This window comes from Pteronotus mesoamericanus, unplaced genomic scaffold, assembly GCF_021234165.1.
Source record: "Pteronotus mesoamericanus isolate MK-2021 breed Mesoamerican mustached bat unplaced genomic scaffold, CSHL_Meso_final contig_20, whole genome shotgun sequence".
Lineage (NCBI taxonomy): Eukaryota > Metazoa > Chordata > Mammalia > Chiroptera > Mormoopidae > Pteronotus > Pteronotus mesoamericanus.
The window spans coordinates 37,338,913-37,347,453 of NW_026555085.1; the positions used below are offsets into that span (position 1 = coordinate 37,338,913).

Genomic DNA, 8,541 nt, shown 5'->3' on the forward strand with positions numbered 1-8,541 from the left:
TCTTAAATACATGTCTTCCTTGTTAGTATAAAATTCATTCCTCATAGTTCAGAGAGTTTCCCCTGCATTATTACCTATATCTCAGGAAAGAAGGATCTAACACACAGAAAGAAACACAAGGGTAATACCCATCAGAATGTCACCTAAGGTGGGTACCCACATTTGTGTTTACTCTCTGGATAATCTGAGCAGTGGAGCAGCAGATGGAATCTGACAAAAGCTGACTGCATAAGGGCAGGAATGGAGGGAGGCAATTGTAGGGTCCTGGATGCCAGTTTTAATGAGGATATAAATGACAACAACCCAGGGAAGGAGGCTCTGTATCCTCCTCTGTCTTTATTATATTCTCAGAGACCTTTTTGATGAATCCTGGTATGGGAGAACTTGAATGATGTGATTCTTTTGTGGAGACAAAGCAGGTCAGCCTTTCTCCAAAGGTTGTTAGCAAAGTGCTCTTCCCTGTCTATCCTCCCTGCCCCTCTCCCAGTCCATGGTAATAAATATAGAACACCTAAAAGACTGAACCCGTCCCTCCCTGAAACAAAAAATTATAACCTAAACGCTAGAGGAGAAGGTAACTTTTTTTAAATCTTAAAGATGTCAGTCTGCATGCATTTAATTTGTTTTCACAGTCTGTGCAGCTTTTGTTTCAATCAGGAAGTAACCAAATCTATATACAATCTAAAAACAGTAGAAAAGGTGAATAAAGAGGCCACAGTCCCTGTGGGGTGGGCCTGGAGGGTGGGCCAGGCCAGACTTGTGTCTGGCACCCAGAGAGTGGGGTCTAAGCATTGACCTGGCAGCAGCAACGACAGGGCCAAGCGGAGGAGGCTCGCTGGGCTTAGGGCAGGGAGGGCACTGCACGGCTGGATGAGCCTGCTCACCTGTCCCACAGGGCAGGCAGAGACCGGGCGAGTGGCCAGCCGGTTCCCTCTAGGGCAGGCCCAGCCTGAATCCTCCTGACAAGTCTAAACTTTCACAGTGCTTCACAGTCCACAGCCCCTATGAAGAGCTGACCTTGGGACATGGCCAGCCCAGTCACACGGCTCTGCTGATGCAGCAGGGGCTGCATGCAGATCATGTTGTTTATACTGCAGACCCTGAGGGACTGCAGGACGTGCTGAAGACTTTGGTCTGGTCTGAAACAGAGATGACAGTCAGGGAATGCATGGCGCCCACGTGGCCCATCAGAGTCTGTACCTGCTACTTTGGATTTGATATCCCACAAGTGGATAAATTTCTCCTAGATGCCCCAGACAATGTGATTTCTTATGATGACAGAGTAGACATTGCCACTGACATCTGCTGGACATGGATGCAGTAGAGGGACCTGATGTCCCAGATCTTTATTGCCTGTTAGAAGCTGCTATACAGGTAGCTTTGGGCAGCTGCCAGAGCCTACACCCTGTAGTTGAGGTCAATGGGCTCCTTCTTCAACTTCACCTCAGTGCCCACCATGTCCCAGACTTTGATGGTCTTTAGAGAGCTCCTGAAGAGTATGCTATGCAAGAAGGCCAGTGTGTACTCCAGTTCTCTGGGCCCAGATCATGTTCACCTTCTGCAGGTTCTGGATGTCCCACATGATGATGGTGCAGTGTGCTGAGCCGCAGTAGAGCCCCAGCCTCTGGATGTAGAGCACAATGCTGGTATGGTTCTTCAGCATCTCCTGATATTTGTAGGTGGTACAGGCATCCCACACATTTATGCATTAGAATAGATGACGCAGCCTTGGTTGCCCATGAAGTTTTCTTTGCACTTGATGATGTGCTGAGGGTCATAGGGTCCAGGGATGCCCATGTGTATTGACATGGGACAGCTCCTCATTCAACATGGATGTGTCACTCTGGAACTCCATGAAGTCTTCATTAAGCTTGTTCTGGTTTTTGTTCAGGGTATCAGATTTGAGCTCAGGGCTCTTCTCCAGATGGTCATTTTTCTTGAGAGCTTGCCCAGCATGAAGTACAGAATAGGAATCTGCTGATCCTTCTGGGCCAGTGCCACATGCATTTTGTGGAAGCTATCAACTCTCTACTGAAGGAACTCAGGCTGTCCAAGTGGAATGTCTCCAGGCAACTCTCAGATGTGTACTGGTTCCCAGTGAATGTAAACTACTTGGAATGGGACACTTGAGTGATCACACTCCTTGAGGTGGGCTTCCAGGTTAATCTTGAGAAGGGGCAGACAGCTGGGGCTATTACTGCACATGTTTGTAGTCATGGCTATGCTATCATCATGGTCTTTCTGGCTGCTGAGATTTATGATGAAAGGGCAGCTTCTGGGGTCTACGCCAAAGCTGGTGGGCTCCCCAGTGCCCACCATCTGGATAGCCATGCCTGCAGTGGATGAAGAGCTCCTGGATCTGCTTGACTACTGCACTGTTGTTTACCATGACCATCAGTTTGGTGTTTCCATGGAATGCTTCTGTGACTTCATGGTGCATCTTGGACAGAATGTGCGCTCACCTATGGTGATCCCAGAGTCCTTGAATACACTGCAGCAGAGCTGACAACAGTGCTTCACCAAAGACGGCTTAGCAAACACCAGTGGCTCTGATTCCTCTTCGTTCTTGGATGCATAATAGGTAGAGCACAGGGAAAGGCTGGATTCAGAGTGGCTGGAGAGGGCAGAGCCAGAGCTGTGCAGGGTGCTGATGGGAGCATGCTGTTCTCCTCATCCTGTGGGGAGGAGGAAAGGGTGCTGGAGGAGAAGGGCATCCAATGGTGATGTTTGTGCATGCTGATCCTATGGTCTTTTGTGACAGCTGAAAAAGGCCAGCCCTAAGGTCATTTTCATCTGGTCCCTGTGGTGATGAATGGAATAGGAAGGTTGGTGGGGCCCCCTGGAGAACCAGATGTAGTGGGGGCTCTGGCCTGAGCTCATGTTCTAGAGACGCTTAGTCTACTCCCCTGCCCATGGCCACCTGAGAGTAGTAGTGCCACCCTCCCCCTTCATCATGTGACCTTGGCTTCCAGGAGTGTTTTCAAAATAATTACTAGCACAAGGAAAGGCTGCTAAGAGAATCATTAAGGTATGTTTGGTGTCAGCAAGTTACGTATATCTCCTTCTATATAAAGTCATGATAAATTTTTTAGTTTCATCAGTGACTTTAGTAGACACTAAACTCAATTTAAATAATGCTGTTGAAAGATTTCAGAGGTCTGAATTCTTTCAGGGCTCATTGCGTGAGCACTTAGACAAACAACAAGAAAGAGCCAGTGGTCAGCAGGTCAAGGGCTGCAAAAAGAATCAAGAAGATGAGTGCTGAGGAAATGCTGTCGGAACTATGATAGGGAGAAATCCATGCATGACCTTTGGGAGAGCATGTCAGTAGCATAATGGAGAAGGAAGTCAGCTTGCAGTGCATTATAGAGTAATTGGGTAGTGGAAAAGAGACAGTGAGCGAGACTTCTTTTTTATACAGTCTAGTCTAGCAGTGAAAAATGAGAGAGAAAGCACGTTTTTTTAAAAGGATAGTTTATAAGCAGAGCAGGAGGCATGGGAGAGACTTGCATTTGTACCAGAGTTCAAGGTATGGGTAAAAGGGGGGGGGGAGGGGGAGAGAGAGAGTGTTTTCTTAGCATAAGATTCCTAATAGCAGGTACTTTGTCAGCCTAATAAAGCACTTAGCCTAAATGGAAGTTTCCAGAATTGCCTTAGTTTGTGGGACTCAAAGGATTTTTGTTCATTTATTTATTTATGTTTGATTTAATCCTTATTGTATTTTTTTCCATTACCCTTTAGTCCCTTTAGCTCCCCCTCCTGCCTCAAAGGAATTTTAGAGTATGAGACACACAGATCACAGACATTTGCCTTGGAGTGGCTTACAATCTAAAAGTGCTAATGAAACGGAGTTACCAGTTCAACCAGTTCAATATCTTTCAAAATGATACCAGCCAAAAGACATGAGCCAAAACATTCTAACCCTAATAATAAACATTGGGTGACTTTGAGCAGTTTATTCATATATCCACATTAAGAAGACAATTATCATTTTGCATGTGAGGAAACTGAAGCTTAGGCAGGCTATAGCCTAAGGAAGTTCTTAACTTCTCATAGCTAATCATGATTTAAGTCCAGTCTCTGATTACAAGCTAGGATCTCATACCAAGTAACTATCAGTAAAAATATTGAGTGAAGCTTGTGACCTGAGATCACAAATGAGAATTTAATAGCATTGTATCTTGCTTTATGTAAGATAATGTCTATATCTTATTTTAAAATATTTTGGCATAGGCACATATATGTGTACATGTGTTTCTATGTGTGTTTGCCTATTTGAGTTTGAGCTACACACTAGATATGACCAATTGCAAGGTTGAAATACATACTCTAGGAGGAGGGAGGGGACAGTCAACACTTAATAGAAAAACCTGCACTCTAGAGATAGCACTATGATCTTCAATAATCTTTAATTACAATTAATACCAGATTTTAAAATATTAGCATAATGAAGGATAGAGATTGATATTCATTGGTGAAATTAATGATTTGTTAATTAATAATGGATGTTGGAAATGGACATTCATTAGTAGATTAGTGAAGGAGAAAATTTGTGAATTAACTAAAACATTCTAGAAAAACTCCTTGCCTTGACATTAGTCTGGTAAATTATCTTTCACTGTTAGAATAAAGGTGGAAGCTTGACCCCCAACCGTCCTGGGCTCAGCCACCGTTGGAGGATTCTGGTTGGTCTGCTGGACCCTTAGGGTAACTGACCCTTGCCTCTAGAATGTTGTTTTATTGTCCCAAAGGACCTTTCATGCAAGGAAGAATCAGACCTGTTTGGGGTCTGTTTACTAATAAATGTTAACTTAATGGTCTGTATGTGTGGGAGATTTTTGCCTGATTCTTTCTTTTACTAAAACCTGGTAATAAAGTTGTAAGGGAGTAGCAAACTCTCACTCACTTTCAACTATTGGTGCCCACTACATTTACTAAAATTAACTTACTTGTGTTTAGCCCAAAGGGCTTGTTAGTTAGAATTTATTTCTATGAGTTTCTTGTAAAAATTCCCTTTCTCTTAGGAAAAGCTATTCATCACCTTCTCAGCATTTCTACCCTGATAACCTCTTCCCTAGCCTCTACCTGTTTGCCCTCTAGTTTTAGTAAGAAAATAGCTATAGTCAGATGGGCACTCCTTCAACTGCCCTCATATTCCATCATCAAATCCTCTAACCTGCTGCATCTGCCCTAACTTTTGTCTTTCTTCTTACTACGAGGGAGAGATGTGTCCTTGCTTGTGAACAGTGAGTCTTTTTACTTAACCTCAGTGCCCTGTCTTGCTTTGCCACTTAAGGACTTCATTCCTGTGGTTTACCCATTCTCTTTTGAATCAGTTTCTCTCTTTCTGCTAGATTATTCACTTCAGCACACAAAATATTCTAGCATCTTCTGTCTTAGACAAAGAAACTTATGTTGATCCTTTTAAATAACCACTCAATTTCTGTCCCTTCACAGTAAAACTACTACAAATTATTTGTATTGATTGTTTTTACTTCCTCAACTTTCATTCTCTTTTTAAATTATGAAATAAGTCAAACAGAGAATAGTTAGGGACTAATATAATCATACAGAGCCGCTGTCTAGCTTTATAATTTTAATGATATTTTTATATTTACCTTTATTAAGAGAAATGCTATAGACACAACTGAAACCCTTCTCAAACACATTTTCATCCATCCCCAAAGGTAACCATTAACCTGAATTTGGAGTTCGTCATGCCTCTCTATGTTTTTATATATTACTCCACAAGTATATACCCACATCTGATAGATAGTATGTGTTTTTGCAAGTTTTCAAATGTTATATAAATATTATATATATCATTTTACAACTTACATATTTGGTCAACATTATGTTCTTGAGATTTATTCATATTAATATTTTAATTCTGTATTATATTCCATTAAATAACTACTGTATACTTCATTTCCTGCTGATGTTATACTATTTCCATTCCCATGAATACTAAATGAGAAGTTCCTATTTCTTCATATTCATGCCAATGCTTGAATTGTCAAACTTTTTAATTTTGCCAAGCTGATGCATTTGAACTTGTACCTCACTGTGATTTTAATTTGCATTTCCTTGACATCTAGTAAAATAGAGCATTTTTCCATATGTTTATTGGCCATTATGTTACTCTTTTTGAATTGCCTGTTTGCCCCTTTTGCACATTTATCTCAGCGTCCTGAATCAATAGCCCATAATTTTTCCACTGCTTTGTAATGCCACCTCTATCTTATACTACTTCCTGGATATCTGTTATTTTGTTGTTTCAATAGATTATCTGTATAATTCCAAATCAAGAGCACATGATCTTATTTACTGTAGCTTTATAACAAATGATAGAGTGTATCCTCCCACATATTCTTTAAAATATTCATAGACATTTTTGCCTCTTTGTACTTTCATTTGAATTTTAGGAACTTCATGTCAAGATCATGAAATCTTGGGGAGATTTTCACTCTACTTTGTTTGAACTTATGGAAAAACTGAACTTCTTTTTTAATCTTGAGTTTTTTCTTACCTGTAAACATGACATGTATCTCATTTTTCTCTAGTGTGCTCTAATCAGGCTTCTTCCCACTAAGCTCCTTTAACTCTGGTTTGGTCCTCAAGATTATGAACAACTTCCAACTCTTTGGTGAAGGACTACCTAATGTCATTTTCTCAGAAAGTTCTTTCCTCATTACTCAATTTACAGAGTCACTCAGTAACTTCTTTCACATTATTTACATTAATTATTTACATAGCTCTTATATCAAATATGGCTTCTGCCAACTTCTTTGACTTCTACCACTTTCCCCCTTGCTAATTATACTTTCTATGATTCCTTGAACACATCAAGCTATTTCTCACATTAAGGACTTATACTTCCGTCCTCCTCTATCTGGAGCTCTCTTCTCTTAAAGATATTTGTATGACTATCTTGTCATATAAGTTCCCACTTACCTGTAACCTCTAAAAAGAACTTCCCTGATGATCCAACCTGAAGTTAATTCCCATTCATTGTCACACCAACCCACTGTATTGTCTTAAATCTTTGGCTTCAGATTGGAAATCATTCTGTTGATGTATGTGTTTGCTTGTTTATAGTTAATTTCCCCCTAACCACCTCCCTTCAATCATATATGTTACCTAAGAGTGGTAAACTGTGTTTGTTTTGTATATTTTAATCCCAGAATGCTGCCTGACATAGAGTTAGTGTTCAGTGAAGATTTGGTCAATCAAATTGGCCTCTCTATAGCCTTAGATGTTTAAATTCCCAATTGTTTATGAAATTATGATACCCTTACTTGTGAATTGACATAAAAAAGAGATGTAGGCCTCAGGTCTAAGAAAATAAATTATGAGTTGACATAAGAACTCTTATGTTAACAAATAATTGTTTACAAATATCATTTGAATGAATTAAAGATGTTATTATACATGGATATCAAATAATTTAAAAATAAAATATAATATGTGACTACATACACAAATAAGTCTTACCTCTACTATTAATAAAAATAAACAAAGATATTAGAGAGAAACAAAATTATGGTAAGGGAAAATTAATCTGCCATAAAGTTAGCACCCAAATTTTATGTAAAATGGTCAAAAAACTTATTTACTCATGGACATATACAATAGTGTGTTGATTGCAGTAGCGAAGAGGGGCGGGTGGAGGTAGAAGAGAGTATATGGGGGATAAATGGCAATGGAAAAAAATACAATCAAAGTAATGTAAAAAAAGAAATAAAAATAAGTTAATTAAAAAAAGAAAAATTTATTTCTAAACATTCCAAAAGTGACTCCAAAAGGAAACTTTGATCAGTTACATGATTCATGTTGTCCATGAGGTAAAGCAGAACAGTGTATTAAGAGAGGCCTGAATGATCTCGAAGCTAAGCCTGGAGAGATTCCTCCCATGTGTTGTCATAAAATAGTCCTCATTAATGATACTTGCACAGCTAACAAGATGTAGTGCACTATGGACCTCTTCTTTATAATGTTCTTTACTACATGCTTAAGACATAGTGCCAAAGGATAGTAGAGTAAATTACTACTATGCAATGAAACAGTCACGTGGTCTGGTTTTTCAATGATCCAGCTCAGTGAAGTCTAACAAGAAGGATGGAAGGCAAATCCTTCAGGCAACCAACCCTCTGTAAGTGTCATTTTAATAAATGATCATATGATTGATAGTAGCCAGAGAAAAGTATGAACTTATACTACTTGACAAGTACCTGGAGAGCAGGTATTTTGTATTATTGGACAAAAGCAATCCATGTGCAATAACCATTGGCTGAGCTGGGAATAAGTTTAACTCCCTTTTCTGAAATATGAAGAGCATAATCAGGATACATGCCTGGATACAAAGTTGTGTCCAGAGATGCAAGGGTCAAGGTTCTTCTTACAAAGGAGTGTGTTCTGTTCTGACACAGAATGAATGGTTAACCTGGCCCCAGACTTCTATACAGCAGGGCATGCCTATGTATTCGTAATCCTATTTCCTGGATGCCTTCGTCACTGAGACCTGCAGCTAAACTACAGACT

The 8,541-nt window shown here is 40.0% G+C and overlaps 1 pseudogene; it reads right to left on the reverse strand.

The window, feature by feature from the left end:
* Positions 1 to 968: 968 nt before the first annotated feature.
* Positions 969 to 2,880, reverse strand: LOC129066868 (E3 ubiquitin-protein ligase TRAF7-like; annotated as a pseudogene).
* Between the last annotated feature and the right edge of the window lie 5,661 nt (positions 2,881 to 8,541).